Source organism: Trachymyrmex cornetzi, unplaced genomic scaffold (assembly GCF_001594075.2).
Source record: "Trachymyrmex cornetzi isolate Tcor2-1 unplaced genomic scaffold, Tcor1.1 scaffold230, whole genome shotgun sequence".
Lineage (NCBI taxonomy): Eukaryota > Metazoa > Arthropoda > Insecta > Hymenoptera > Formicidae > Trachymyrmex > Trachymyrmex cornetzi.
Genome location: NW_017296957.1, coordinates 1,642,296 through 1,649,355, shown reverse-complemented (window position 1 = coordinate 1,649,355; position 7,060 = coordinate 1,642,296). Strand labels below are relative to the sequence as shown.

The following is a 7,060-nucleotide window of genomic DNA, read 5'->3' as shown; positions in this document are numbered from 1 at the left end:
GTGGGCACTCTCCTATCAAATCACCTAAGAATTTGATTGTATATGGATCAGATACATTGAGGATGGCTCGAATGTAAGCCGAAACGTCTGGTTTTTTTGTTACTTAATAAATCTTTTGCTCGCACGAATTACAGCGATATAACTCTCAGTTGCCTGTTTCTTTGTTTATATTTTGACTTTATATATGATTTATGTATGTAAAGCTCATCAAATATCGTTGTTGAAGCTCATCAAATATCATTGTTGAAACTCATCAAACGACGTGTCAGATCTGTTATGTCGTTTACAATATGCGGAGTAAGTTGCAAACCGTAAGAAATTGATCAATCATAGTCAAACGTAAGGAAAATGATCGATTATGGATGGTCAATTTCTTACGGTTTATGGCTTATTCCGTATATTATGTCAGACATTTATTCAGAAATAATGGGAAAATTTTTCCAGCATATATGCTCTTTAATGAGCTTATATTCATCTAGAAAGAAAAAAAAGACGATATAACATCTTTCTGATACGATTCATTTCTAAATTAGTTAAATCATGTTTTATAATAATGCATAGGTAATAAATTTTTTTTCATTTTTTTAATCATTACTTAGTAATTAATAACTTTACCTTGGTAATATTTGTTGAGAGAATTGCAATGTAAGAAAGAGTGTTAAGAAATTGAGTTTTATAAAAACTTTCTTAAATTTACAATTTTATAAAAACCAATTTTTGTGATATTCTCTTGACATGTATTTTTTGAAAATATTTTTTTTATATAGAAAATAATTTTTTTATTTAATACAATATTAAATGAAATCTTTACATTAAATTCCAAATTAGATCTCATATTCGGTGTTGTTACCTATAAAATATTAAAGATGAATTACTGTAAATGAAAATAAATGGAATTTATTGTTCTACATACATGTTCTATATACAGGATAGTCCACTTAAATCGAATCTTGAATATTTCGCTTATTTTTGGTGATATAAAAAAATGTTTCAAATGAAAGTGGAACGATTCGAGCGGGATATATCTTGGTCGCATTGTCTTTATTCAAGGTGAGAGCGTCAAAAAGATATAAAGAGCATCTCTACTTTTTTTTAAATGGAATTATATAATTTTTTTTAATAATATGATTCCTCTAATTATTCCGCATGTAAAAGTATTAAGATAGAGATATCGAAAAACCAATAGTTTACGAGATATTTTATACTTTATTGTGGCACACGTTGACATAAAATGTTAAATAACTCGTAAACTATTAATTTTTTGATAATCGTATCGTACTACTTTTATTGACAAAATAATTAAATGAATCAGTTGGTGAAAAGAAAACACAGTTACTTCAAAAATATATGTATGCAAAATAAATAATTTTTAATCACCAAAAATAAACGAAATATTCAAGATGTTCGATTTAAGTGAACCACCCTGTATATATATCTAAATATATATATATCTATATATATGTTCTCTCTCTGAGTATATATATATGTGTAAATATACTCAGATAGCCAAATGTTTACAGTCTTCTAACAGACTGTCAGCAGGTTCAGGTAGAAAATGACGGCACTCTGCCATCAACTGCGTCTGCATTAGACTTGTGTTCTGTTAACATCGCCTGTCGACATAATGTGAAGGCAAACCGTTGGCAGAAACTGAGCAGATCCTGCCAACATTATCTGACGCTTGCAGATTCTGTTACGTTTTTTCTAACAGTCTGTTCACAGTATTATGTACAACTAATTCTGTTGTCATTTTGTTGGCATAGTGTGTAGCAGACATTTAAAAAAATCTGCTTTCTACAGACTTGGATATCTGGGTATATATTTATTCTACATATATATCTAAATGTATATGTAAAACGAAATAAATAATGACTATAATTGCTGTTAAATAATTACTGTGATTTTTCTATTTCCCATTTCGATATTTTAATATTTTTAAAATTTCCTACACATTCTTAAAATTATTTTTTACAACTTATAAAATTGTTGTCATTGGAATTAATTATTTCGCAATTATTACAATTTAATATTTCAAACACTAACTGAGAAGTTTTGTGCGTACAACTAGAAATTAAATCTGAATTTAAAGCACAAAGAAGATATAACTGGTTAATTGTTGTCATTGGAATTAATTATTTCGCAATTATTACAATTTAATATTTCAAACACTAACTGAGAAGTTTTGTGCGTACAACTAGAAATTAAATCTGAATTTAAAGCACAAAGAAGATAAAACTGGTATATATTTAGTATGTCCAAGTTTTAGATTCTTATTGAATCATTACTGTTCAATTATTTTGCTTTTTAATCCTTCATTGCTGTCGTGAAAAAAATGTTACATTTAAAACTAATATATATGAGTCCAATTAATGAAACTTAAATTTTTATTTAGATTTCAAAATCGATAATAGATTAAGGATCAGTTGGGATAAAGTAATATGAAGTTACATAGAAAGAACTTCATTTATGTTTTACTACAAGCTCGTATAAATACATACATAACGTAAGAGTTCGATAATCGCTTAGCGGAAGAAACAAGGGTATGTTTGATAATACAGTTCTCATGTACAAAATTATGTATATTATATATATAAATACATACACTCATGCATGCATATGCATACAGAATTATCCTAATTAGTCCTTATGTAATCGTTAAATATAGGTGAAAGTGATTCGTGAACGCATAGGTGATCGAAAAAGGGTTTGCGTGTGTCTCCTGTGTAAGCGAAGGATTACCGTATATTCAAAATAAAAGCCGTAAACGAGGGAGGTCCGTAATGGTTATCGCCGGAAATGCATGTGGTATGTCATATTTTGGTAAGATAGCCTCGTGTCAAACGGTTATTTGTGATAATTATTGTGCGGTGGCAAATATTGATTACTATCACCACCGAAGCCACCTCCAAAACCACCTCCTGGTCCACCGAAACCGCCACCTCTGCCTGTTGATGATAGAGAATATAGAATTATAAAAAGTAATCTCTTCTAGTCTTTTATGTATATTGCTGAACACAAATTAATAGTAACATTACATCAATGTTATAATTGGCCATTCAACAATATAAATGTAATATAACATGTAGGTTACATCATTGAATAGGAAATTAAAATTGATATGTGACTACATATTTTATATAGTCTATGTTTAGAATATATAAAGCGTCTATGATAAAAATGTAGGATATCTATAATCATAGAAAAAACTCTTTTTGAAACAAGCGATTAATTTTATATTATCACAATTTTCAGTTAATTAAATAATTAATGTATTTCGAATTTTGTATACGTATTGAATTGTTTTATGTGTGATATCGTCGTACCTTTTTCGTAATATAAAGATGCGCGATTATTAATATAATTTCCTATTTAATTTTTTGTGTACGTGTATATTTAAACATACTAAAAAGAAATTATTAAATTTTAATACATATTTCTTTGAATAGCATTAAATAAAAATAAACTTGCAGTAAATAAATATTTACTCAATAAAAAAAGTGATATAGTTAAATCAAATTAATGGTTTTTTAATTAAATGAATGTATGTTTATACATATTCAGTAAATATTTACTTAGAAATATTCAAACAAATATTTATTAAAATTTTTTCAATGTACATCGCCTTGTATCACTGTTTTGTGCGCAGCATCATACTGACCTTGATAACCGCCACCTTGATATCCGCCTCCTCCATATCCTCCCAAACCACCACGAGAATATTGAGCCTGTCCTTCGTATTGAACTTCCGCGTTGTATCCATTCACATCGTCAGCCATATACCGAACAATCTGCGTCCTCGAGTCTGGCAACAGAACTCTGTACTCTCCTTGAACGACATTACCGTCGCTGCTCTCGCGTTGAGAGTAATCGTTGCCGCTCGGCGGATCGACGACTTCGTATTGGAAGCTGTATGGCTGCGGCTATAAAATAATATATAAATTATCATTGTGTATATGGCAACAGAAAGGCGATGAGAACCAAGAATATTTGATTTATTATTATATAAAAAAATATTAAATTATTAATCATCGAAATTTTCAAGCACATCACTGAATATTTTTGAGCACTAAATATTTTGAGATTATGTTATTCTGCAAAGTTAGCATTTATCTTTCTAAATTTCGAACATGTACAATACACGACAATCTGCAACGTTGATAGTAATACGATAAGATAAAACTTGATGTATGTGGGCAGTATTTTTTTAAAAGGTAAAGTATTAATGACTTGTTTCAGTAGAAAAAACAGTTTTATAAAATTAAATAATTTAATCGTATTAAAGAATTATAACAATTGCAAAGTTGCTTTTTCTGCTGAGCATTGCAATTGCAGATACATGGAAAACAATTTTACCCTTCCGCCGTCACGTCCGCCGTATCCATATCCTCCTTGGAATCCTCCGGCACCACCGTCTTGATAGCCACCGCTGCCACCATCGCCGAATTGCGGATATCTATACGACGGTTGTCCTCCAAATCCGCTTGCACCTGGTCTACCAAAGGAGTCACCGCCGGGTGAACCGTAAGCTTGGCTTGGTCGTCCCCTATAACTGCCGATGCCAAAGTCGCCACCGCGGCTGCCACCCCCGAAACCGGCGTCACTTGCATATCCTCCACCAAATCCACCACCGCCTCCTGGTCGGTTGTATTGATATCCCCCGGCACCTGTGCCACCCCCTGGTAGGAGACCCGCCAGGACATCACTGCCGATGCACGACAGCACCAAGACCAGCTTGGCCAACTGCAATCAGAGAGATTCTGCGGCTTTGATACAAGATCGGTGAGTAGCGAATTATAATCATAAAGAAACATCATTACATCAGATTAATATATATGTTTGTACACTTACTACGCAACTTTGCTCGAAGACACATCTATAATGGTAGATATTAAAGGCAGATCAATTAAGATAAATGCGATATCGGAGTACTCTTTTCGATGAAAAAATTAATAATGCCTAATCATAAAATCATTATAAGTGATGACAGCTTGTTTGCTAAGTATTACGAAATTGCGAGAGAATGATGATTATATTACTTGACTTCCGGTCTTGACTCACTAGAACTTTTTACTCCGAAGGAGAGTGTACACGTCGGTGGGTCATCTCGAGATGACCGAGACGCCGAGATATTGCGGGACCGAGATTGTGGGCATTGCGGTGTCCGCTGCGATAATCGCTTGTTACTGAGGGAAAGTGGGGCACAATCTAACATCCCTCCGTTATATGCGGTTATTCGACATCACGTAGCCAGGGAAATCATATCGCTCTATCAATGCGGCATCTAATCTCGATTACATTATTACGTCGTTTATGATAAAAAAAAAGATTGTCACCGACTATTATTACCGATTACATGAATATTAAGCTCGTTCAGATAGCACACTAGCAAAACGCTAAAAGATTTTTGAGAAATGTTTTTAATTGCCATTCTCTTGTCTTAGGTTTCATTTCTCAATATTTGTTCACCTGATTATTAAATTTCTTAATCAGCTTTTGCCACAACATTTATTGCAGTACGTAGAAAAAGATAAGAACTGCGTATGTGACCGGGATAAGTTGCAACATTTGTCATAAATGTCGCACCTTTCACGGCTGTTCGTTGTCACCAAGCTGAGAGTCATCGCTGGCACAATGGTAGATAATTGCAAATCGTGTTGCATACGCGCATCACAAGCGTTATAAGATTCCAGATTAGCGATTACTGTTGCAATTTATTCCTGTTATAACTACTTCCATTTTCTTCTATTAAGCAAACTTAAAAGCTGTCTATTACGATTGCTTGCTCATTCATACTTTATCAAAGATATTTTGTTCGTGAGAATAAGAGAGAATGGCAGCTGTAACATCTTATAGACACTACATATTGACTAAATGATCAATTATAAAGAGCCTTTGATTTATACTTTTTTTTTTACATATGAGAAAGATAACTTGTCTTTTAATTTTCTATTGTTTATCATAATAACGAAATTTTTTTAGGCATTTTAAAATTCATCGATGACTAAATTAGAGGGTAAAAACTCAATCAATAAAGATATATATACACACATTGGTCACGGTAAAGCTTTTTAATCCTTTCTAGTCAAAATAATGTGGCAAAAGAAATATTTTTTCTATTATATTTAAAAATTTTCAATTATAAGAGCTTTCTTCTAAAAAAGACATTATAATATAAATAAAATAATTTAATACTAATAAACGATAAAAATTGATATGATTTAGAACAAATTAAGTTTTAAAAAGTAATTGTTTATAATGAAATTAATTGTTAACAACGATTAAAATTAACAAAGCAGTAATTATAAAACTCGGGCGAATTATTGCATCTTGTAGCGGAAAGGGTTAAAGCGGCCCGCCATCGCACGATACTATTTGGTGGCCTACCTGGTGGCAATTCATATTGCTGTAGAACCGAAGACACGAAGCGAACTGAGAAGATGATCCTCTGGGGAGTTTATATACTGCTCAGACCCTTTGTTACAGTTTATCCTTCGTACTGTATATCCATGTATTAACTGGCGTATTAGAATGACCGACCGTACTGTGGGAGGGTGTGGGAGGCGGAGAGGTGCGCATCTTCCCTTCACTCCGTATGATGCATTATGGGAAGAGATAGCCCGTTGATGACTGAAATGGCTTTAAAATTTTAATTGGGGCTACGCACGTGACTTTCGGTTTCTCGATCGGATCATCTCGCACGGTAGAACATATACTTGCGCCCGGGAACGCCGCATAGATATTGATTTCCGTCACGTAGAGATACGTGCCGAAAAAAATCCGAATCATCAGCTTAGCGTGAACGAATCTTGAGCTAACAAAGTATTGCTTATACTGCAGAATGTCAGAAAAATTACTGTCAGAGACGTTAGAATGAATCTGTTGATCGAATTAACTTCCTGCAATTAAGAAAGATAAACTGTATTTATATATATTTGACGTTTGAGTGAAAAAATCCCAAAGTTATAATTACAAGCGTAGTTTATATCATATATAATTAAATATATTATATCATGTATAATTATGTTTCTATTATATTATTAGTATTTAAGAATATTATATG

General features: G+C 32.4%; 1 pseudogene; it reads right to left on the bottom strand.

Annotated features, from left to right (window-relative positions):
• Nucleotides 1-2,532: 2,532 nt before the first annotated feature.
• Nucleotides 2,533-6,576, bottom strand: LOC108760908 (pro-resilin-like; annotated as a pseudogene).
• Nucleotides 6,577-7,060: the final 484 nt, after the last annotated feature.